The sequence below is a fragment of the Centruroides vittatus genome, unplaced genomic scaffold (assembly GCF_030686945.1).
Source record: "Centruroides vittatus isolate TY-2023 unplaced genomic scaffold, ASM3068694v2 scaffold_464, whole genome shotgun sequence".
NCBI lineage: Eukaryota > Metazoa > Arthropoda > Arachnida > Scorpiones > Buthidae > Centruroides > Centruroides vittatus.
The window spans coordinates 3,004,593-3,013,942 of record NW_027122710.1 but is presented as its reverse complement, the minus strand read 5'-3'; positions in this window follow the sequence as shown (position 1 = coordinate 3,013,942).

Genomic DNA, 9,350 nt, shown 5'->3' with positions numbered 1-9,350 from the left:
GTATTAGACGGTGAAACCTGTGTAAGCCGGGCTGTATTTTTTCCGGTTTCCGTTTTGAACGGGTTTTTCTTTCTAACGCAGAAAATCGCCACGTTTATAAGAATTATTCCCACTTACGAAAGTTTTCGTTTTATTAAGGTTCCGTTTTGGACAAGTTTTACTGTATTCTATTTGCACGTATTGTATTTATCAACGAAAGCGCATCCTGCAAGTTTTTTTCAGAAAAAGTGCGAGTTATACACCGATAAATACAACATTTCAAGCATATATAATACTTTACGTAATAATTAGGCTTCTACGAGTATATGAGTGTGCAATACACACAGTTGCCAGAAGATACGTAACAATAATTTTATAGGGACTTAAATAAGAAAATTTATACTTATTTTTTCATTTATGCCCCTTTCAGCGAAGAGGTGAACAAAAAGAAATTTGATTATTGTATGATATTAGGTCAAGATAAACACTTAATATGCTGTGTTACGAATCTTTCATTGATTTGTTGTTAGACAATAGTGATGTAAAAGTGTTGCAAAAGAATAAATTTCTTCTTCTTTTGCATTTATAATTATTAGCTAAGTCCGGTTTGTTCTTAGTTTCTAAACAATCGGGTCAAAAATACTATGAGATACAGTGATGAAATCTTATAATTATGTAACTCGTGTGATGCTTTGTTTACTTTTTAACAAGAATATCCCTAAATTTAAATAATAGAAAGGACACAAAGGCGTAATAATTAATCCCTAAATTTATTTTGTATTTCATCTAGCTAACACCGGTCTAAAGATGATCCTATTTCATTTTACTAAATTTTCATAAGAGGTTCAAATAAAATGTGTATAAGATGAAAAGGTGAGCCATTATGTTGTGTAGAAAGTGAATGCGTGGTGTTGACCCAATCAATAAAAATCTTAAAAATACATTTTATAACGATTGTAAACTGGGAACAAACTTTATATCTATCGTTTTATGTGAAAATAAACTTTTACATGAAATTTTAGTGTAAAACATTTCTTCATTGATATGTTTCTTCCTGGTGTTAAACTATAAATTTCTTGTTTACATTTCATTACACTGTGCCGGGGCCTCTCAAAAATCGAGAGGCTAGGACCACTCATTAAAACTAGTGGCGCGTTATCCTGCGAGCAAAAGGGGAAAATTGTCTGGGCCCCACCAACAGGAGGCCCCAAATCAATCTTTTATAAAAAAAAATATTTCCCACAAAAAGTTCTCTATATGAGTTCCCTGTAATAGGATCTGCTTAATATTCTAATAAAAATGTCAATAATTTATTGATAATTACTTATAACAGTTTTGCTTCTGCTTAGTGAATTAACACAAAGTGCCAGATTATTGTATGCATATATGAAAGATGAAGACTTAGCTTCTTTATCATAAACTAAATACTGTATATATTCAAATTTAGAAAGCACACTTGCGTGTTTCCGAGTTTAAAGTTTAGGTGAAAGTTCAAATTCGAAAACTATCTAATTATATAGAAAGTAACGAGCAATTATTTATCGTGACATAGTCACAATGCCGGGCTGCAATTATTCGTCACAATGATCTCAATTTTAGTAGTGTCTTTGCCCCTGTACATCATACTTTTCCTGTTAACAATAAAGTGTGCCGGTCTTTTATCTAACTCCGTTCTGGAGAAAATTTTTGAATTGAAATAACGTGACATGCATTGTTAATCGGTGTTTTCCACATCTAGTTTCGACTTTCATCTATCTAACTCCGTTCTCGAAATTAAGAAAAGACAGACAGACCCTAGTAGAGATACACACGACCTCCTTTATCTCCCCATTCTCTCGATCTTTAATCATCGAAATTTAATAGCATCAATATCCCTAATTTACAAACCTCCCTGCAAAATTTCAGAAATTTTTGACAAAAAGCACAGGAGTTATTAAGCTTCAAACAGAGTGAAAAAAATCATGCCCACACACATCGGGCACACCCGCACCCCTGTGTAATATATAACAGCCAGGAAAGTAAAAATTACATTTTAAAAGCAAGAAAAATATAAAAAAAATAATTTAATGTTTTATTTACTCGAATTTATAAATAATTATTTTATTTTTATAGCAGCATTAAAATATAATAATATAAAATGATTAATGGAACATTACCGAAAAGAAATATTAGGTCTGTGATCCTGCATTTTCTTTTATTGTTTTAATAAGTTATTTACGTATAAGGAAGGAGGAAAAAAAATACATTTCTTTTTATTTTATTGGAATATTTTATAATACGGAGCATCAATGACTTTTTTTTTTTTTTACTTTTTTCAGCTGAAAATTAATGATGTGGAAGACAAAGTAACGTCAGCTCTTAAAATCAATTCGAACGATTCCAAGACTTTGATAATTGATGTACTTGGCCATTCATCTTCTTTCCGAGGTGAACACGCAGATTTTTTGGCTTTTGGCCATAATTTCCTGTCCAATTATTGTTTTCTACTCTGAAAATTCGGGTGTTTAAATTGAAGATGCGTTTATTTTTGATAATTTAAAATTCAATTTTGTAACGTTTTATTATTATTATTATTTAAGAAGTTTTTCAGAATTAAATTAATTTATATAAATAATAAATATTTAAATTGAATGAGCTGTAGAATATTGTATTTATTTGAGAAAAAGAAATTAAGATCAGAAAGATAATTTCATTGATTCCGTTTGGATCGAAAGTGTCCTACGTTAGCGTGAAGAATCCTCTAAGATCAATTGGCCTCGAGATAAAATATTAGCTTACAGCTTTTGAGATCCAGGTTCAAATTTGATCAATATCCCATAATTTATCATTGCCAAAAAAAAAAAAAAAAAAAAAAAAAAAAAGCCTCCTGTCTCCGAATCTCACGCCTCTGGATTTTACTTTCCTAGCTGTAATATTTAACAGAGGGAAAGTATGGCAATCGGTCAAAAAATGACTCCCCCCAAGATTTTTACATTTTTGGACTCGGAGACCTTGAAACGTCGAGAAATGCAAAAAGATTGGGATTATTTTTTTCTGTATGTATGAATGTTATGTATGTGTGTGTGGGAGGGTACGATTTTGTACTGTACACTCTGTTTGAAACTTATTAACTCCTGTACTTTTTATCGAAAATTTCTGAAATTTTGCAGTGAGGGTTGTTCATTAAGGAGATTGATACTATTAAATTTTGGAGATTAAAGGCCGAGAGGGTGATTAAAGAGAGTCGTGTGTAATCTCCAGTACGGTCGGACTTAATGACTATTTTACTCGTTATTGGCATTTACAATGTTTTATAAAATCTGTCCCTACCCTGAAAATTAAGCTTTTTGCCCTTTTATAAGTACAAAATTATTTTTAAAAAACTTTTTTAATAATAAAATATGATAACAGATGGCGTCATCAAATGTTGCGGAAAAGTTAAGCAACTCGTTGCTGTATTTTTTTTTTTTTTTTTTTTTTTTGTTTTTTGTGAGAATACATGAAAGGCAGAATATGCAAAGAATGTTACTGACATTTTACAATTAAAACACAGAATAGTGGAGGCCATACCACTCGAGTTCGCACTCTGACCAACTATGTGGAGTTTTCTAGCTTTCTTCACTTAACACCTAAATAGGGATCAGTTTCCCATAGTAAACGTTCCCTGAAGGCAATCCTTCAAGAAATTGGCAGTTTGTCCATTTGTTGGATTGCTTTCATCCATCCCTTCCATCTACTCTTTACAATGGGTATCCAAATGTTGTGTGTGATAATTCAAACATCACTGATAAATTTTAGGATTTCTAGAGATAATACATTCACGAATTTTGTTCTACGAAAAGTAAATAAATAAGAAGAAAAAGAAAATCTTGGATCCTGGATTAGGATTCGATTATCGTAGAAAATTTCTGCAAAGGAGAAATCTGTATAAAAATATTAAAATTCCTATAAAGTTTCAATTGGCTAAAAGCCAGACAAGCGGATTTTGATAATAGAAGTAATTACGATTTTTCTCGTTAACTAAGTTAAATTAATTTTTATCATTATTATTTTTATCATTATTATTTCTTCATTCTACGAGATATTGCAAGATAAAAATTGTCCATTTTTTATTAAATTTCATTTCTTCAATTCGTTATCTTCTCCATGTAAGGAGAGGATTAAAATGATGTACTGCTTAAAATATTTATGGGAATTATCATTCGCTTGACTTTAGCGAAAGATAATCTCTAGTTCATTTTTCTTAGGTGCAAAGCAGAGTTTCTTCCGAGCAACTCGTATTCTCAGAAACAGAAGTCCAATACACAGAGCCGCGTGACAAAAATAATCACATGTCACATCATTCACTGGCTTTAGGACTATACATTCTCGCTAATCCTGCACCCGTGTGTGAGGAATGGCCGGATTATCAAAAGTCCTCCTCTAGATATCATCACTTATAGCATAAATTTCGAGTGCTTTTTACCATTTCAAGAAATCCAACCATGATATTCATATATAACAAGCTCCCTACTTTTGTCAACGATCGGGTCATATCGGGTATACGCCCATGTGTTGCGTATACAAATAAACTAAAACTAAACCATTATAACTTACTAATTCTATAAAATAATTTAAATAGAACTTACCTGTAGGATACATTCTTCACGTCTAACACCTAAATTGGAGTTAGTTTTTCCCCACCTTGACAGATAAGTCACTGTGTTGTGCCGCCTTATGTATCAAATCAAACCAGCAGGATAGGAATTAAGACACAGTATTAAGATTTAATTAAAACTTGAGAGATATTAGAGTATTTACAATATAAAATAAGAAATATAAGTTTTAGAAATTAGTAACATATATATTTTTCACATAGGCCTAAAACCGATTCGTGTGTTTAAAGTGAATAAATTAATTAATTAGTTAAATAGCATACACTACTCGCCCTCATTCATACTTGTGTAAGTGTGAATAAGGGCATTAAAAGTAGAAAAGACAAAAGCCCTTTTGTTAAGAATAAAGGAAAATTGAAACTCGACAATCATACTGTAGTATTTCAATCACGGTTTTAAAATTATATAGTAGATTGTAGAGATCTTTATAGAATTGTTTACTATTTTTTCTTTCCCGGCTGTTAAATATAACAGAGGGAAAATATGGCGGATCCGGCGAAACATGAGACTCCAAGATTTTTAAACTTAGGACATAGACACTTTAAAACATCGAGAAATGCAAAAATATCCTGTATGTATTCGTGTTAGTGTGTATGTGTGTAGGGGGCCCGATTTTTTTCAACCTGTTTGAAGCTTAATAACTCCTGTGCTTTTTGTCGGAAATGTCTGAAATTTTGCAGGGAAGTTTGTGTATTATGGGGATTAATGCTGTTAAATTTTGGTGATTAAAGAGATGGGGAGATAAAAAATTCAAAAAAATCTTTAAAACAAAATAAGTGACAAAGTAAATGTTCCGGTTATTATTTAAACAACGATCGTATGAATTGAGTGTATAAAATTGTATCATTTAACTAAAATTTCTATTAATATACATTGATACAAACATAAACGGACATACATTTTTAACAATAGTAATGTTTATGAAACCAATTTCTAAATTTTTATGTGTTACGTAACACACGAAAATTTTGTCTTAATAAAGCATTAAATATCAATTAGAGAATGAAAATCGATTTTCGTTTTCATTGAAAACCATTGTGACGCTACTTCATTTAAACAGTTCGATTCCTACTGGTTTTTAGTTATTCAACAGATAAAACTTTTAAACAGAAAATTTATATATCAATTTATTTTAATTATGTTAAATTTAAATATGCTAATTGGATTTGGTTATGATTTACTATGGAAAACTACCCCTATTTAGGTGTCACTAACGCGAAGAGGATAGCTCTTTATTGGAAACTGTCCCTATTTAGGTGTCACTAACTACTTCTTACTTTTCCTGCTGAATTTTACTTTTTCTGCCCCTACAACATAACACTGGAAAGTATTGTAATCGAGACAGATTCAACCCTCCGGATTTTTTCATCTTGAGACATCTCGAACCCAAAAATGTCAAAGAAATTCGACACGATTACAATACTTTTCTGTGTTATGTTACAACAGCCGGAAAATTCACGTAATATGCAATGTCAAAAACAATTTTTGGAAAGGACATTCTCGGTATTAGCGATAAAATATTTTATAACATAGAATTGCAAAATAGAAATTTACCGAATGACACTGGCGAGTTTTTTTTTTTTTTTTTTTTCAATTTGCTAAATCATTTTAATGTGTCATGTTACTAAATGTTACGATGTCAAAATATTCCTGAAAAAAGCACTTAGAAAAAGTGCAGTTTCCTAGAAAAGGCACTTAGTTTTTAATAATAAAATATGATAACAGATGGCGCCATCAAATGTTGCCGGAAAAGTTAAGCAACTCGTTGCTGGATTTTTTCTAGTGTGTCGAACAATATTCATGCCAAATTTGGTGAGGATAAGTTAAACGGTATAGAACCTTCTGCCTAACAAACAATGAATCGTATGGATATAGGCAATTGAAACAGGAGTAAAAGTTGTTAAAATAATTAAAAAATTTAATATAAACTGATATTTTAATTATAATTTTCCAAGTTTAATTGGTAAATAGAATAACCTCTAAAATCGCATAAATGTGACGAAATTTCTTGCAAAAGTTTCACAGAATTTTATAAAACCTCTTTTAAAGATAGCAGACTTCGATTTGACGTCACTATCTGTCCATGTTCTTTGGTGTAGCGCGATGCTAACCGAAGAACATAAAACAATGAAATCTCCGAATAGTTTCAGTTTAATAGCTCGAAAGTCGCGTGATTTGATGATAATGTCGTTTGCAATGCAACACAATTAAAGGTTTTGAGCTGCAAAACCTGTAATATTAACATGAAAGATCAGTTCACGAACATTCATTGATGCTTTAAGAAAGTGGCATTATGTAGGACTGAGTCATATCAAAATATGATTGTTCTTATATTATTCTACTAGCATATTTATATTATAGTATAGAATAATTTGTTATATAGTGCAGTATCACGTTATCCTATGGGCAAAAAGAGTAGTTACCTGGGCATCCATCAACGGGTGCCCTCAAACCAATCTTCTCTAAGAAAATATCTACTCAAAAACTTACCCCGTAGAAAAATGTCTGAAGTCAAAACTAAACATAAGACCCCCTAATTCGAATTTGCCTGGGCCCCATGAAGCTATAACACGTCACTGATGTAGTGATGGACAAAAGTCTGAACTGGTAATCCTGAAAATCGAATACTTTTGTTTCAGTTAAACTGGTTAATTAACCTCTAAACAGCGGCCATTTTTAAGGAACTTTTTTTTGTTTTGAATTAAAAAAATGCATACAAAACAACCCCCAAACAATAGCCATTTTTAATGTTCCCGTAGTGACCGCTGTTCGGAGGTTTGACTGTATTAAATTGACTGATAACAATAAAATTTGATTTACAGATTGTTAGTGCTGGGATTTTGATGACCACCGAGTGTATATATATATATATGTAGTCGTATTATAGAATAGATAAAGAATATAAGAAAATAAAAGAGATTTCATTCCTAAAAACAGATCTATAATTTTCAGATCAATCGACTTGCACATGAAAGTCAATGCTTTTGCAAGGAAATCGTTAGTTCAACGACCTCTGAAATAAATTCGTTCGACTAAAAAATCGAAACCTGCAAGATGGATATTTTTTCTTCTTTTTTAAATTTCCTTCTTCTTTCATCTTATTGATCATATCAGAACAAATAAAATAAAGTAATACAATGTTAAAGTGAAATAATACAATAATACAGTTCTCCGGTAATAACACAAACATTACTTCCTACTCTTTCTGCCCTTTGGACCCTAGAGGGCCATTTAATTCAGCCCATCATGAGTTCGGTCAGGCCTCAATTGGGCGACCGAGTGAAGAGGGACGGGACCTGACTAACTCTGAAAAATTGCTGGGGTTTCCGATTCTCTTGGATTCGGTTTTCTGGGTCCCCAGAGTGGGAAGATGACACCTTAATTGCTCGACTATCCGGCCGTCAAAAGGCCTACGTCGAGTCTATAGCTTAGGGCCTAAAATTTTCACAGATACTGTATTATTATTTATGGAAAGGAAGGTCCTCAATTTACACACACGCTAAAGCTTCGGCTGCAGCTTAGGGCCTCGCGTTACGAATCTACCTCACGTTTTTACATGTATCATTACTTGATGGGGGAAAGGCTCTGTAATATATTATAGCTTAGAGTAACAATAAGTCAGTCTAATACTGTCTGAGGCCTAGTGGCGCGTTATAGCTTTATGAGGCCCAGGAAAATTTGAATTAGACGTCCCATGTACGGTGTAGACTTTAGACTTTTTTCTTCGGGACAGGGGAAGTTTTTGGAGAAATATTTTCTTATAAAAGATTGATTTGGGGTCCCAGCAATTGCCCTTTTTGCCCGTAAGATAAATCGCCATTGCTGGGCCCTAGATAAAGATCTAAGTTGCCCATGCCTACAAATTTTTAATTACGTTAAATTAAGCTAAGTGTGTTTAAGAACACTAAACCGAGTGTCTTATCTCACGCAAGGTATATTCAAGTATTATTAAAGGTATAAAAAATTTGTATTGAATTTCCTCAATTAACTCTCTACCGTGTTATATTTATAGGTTTTATGTCAGTGTTCTGTCATTTCTCGTATGTCAAGACTACACTGAGTCAGGACAGGACATTCGTCAATTTTTTCTTTATATTCGTGAATTTCGAATACTTTCAAGACTTAGATTAAATGTAAAACACTTGTTTACGTGACAATCGTAAACAGAAGCGGTAATTTTTCTACGTAAGATCGACCGTGATTCGTCGAACTTAAGGTCAACTCGTGACGCTACACCAAACATGTAGGCCGGAGCGGAGCTTTACACCTGTACTTATTTTTGACCTGTTTACCGATTTTTTTCTTCTTTTTAGTCTCTTGTTTAATGATTAGTTCCTGTATGGGACTCGTAGACGGAATGAAACTGTCTCGAATTATTATAAAACTTTGCTTCGTGTTGTTACTTCCGACTTCAAACGGTAAGTAGAACATCTAATTCCTAGAATTTTTGGTAATTTTAAACTTTATTCTTCTAAGAATTAGCCGTCTAATACAGTTGTAACTTAGGGGGAGAGAAATAACTGAGGTTTCCTCGTGCGAACTCAACTCTTTGACTCGTTCACGTGACACAGGTGTGGCCTTTTTATCGAATCGAAATTACACCTTTGGGAGAAGAGTTAGGTTTAAAGGTCGTTAAATGTCTGTATTATTAATAGAGATTTGTTACATAATAATTACGAATGAAATTTTTAAATGGTGTTGAATTTTCTTAGTTTTAAATCGATGGGGGGGAATTGA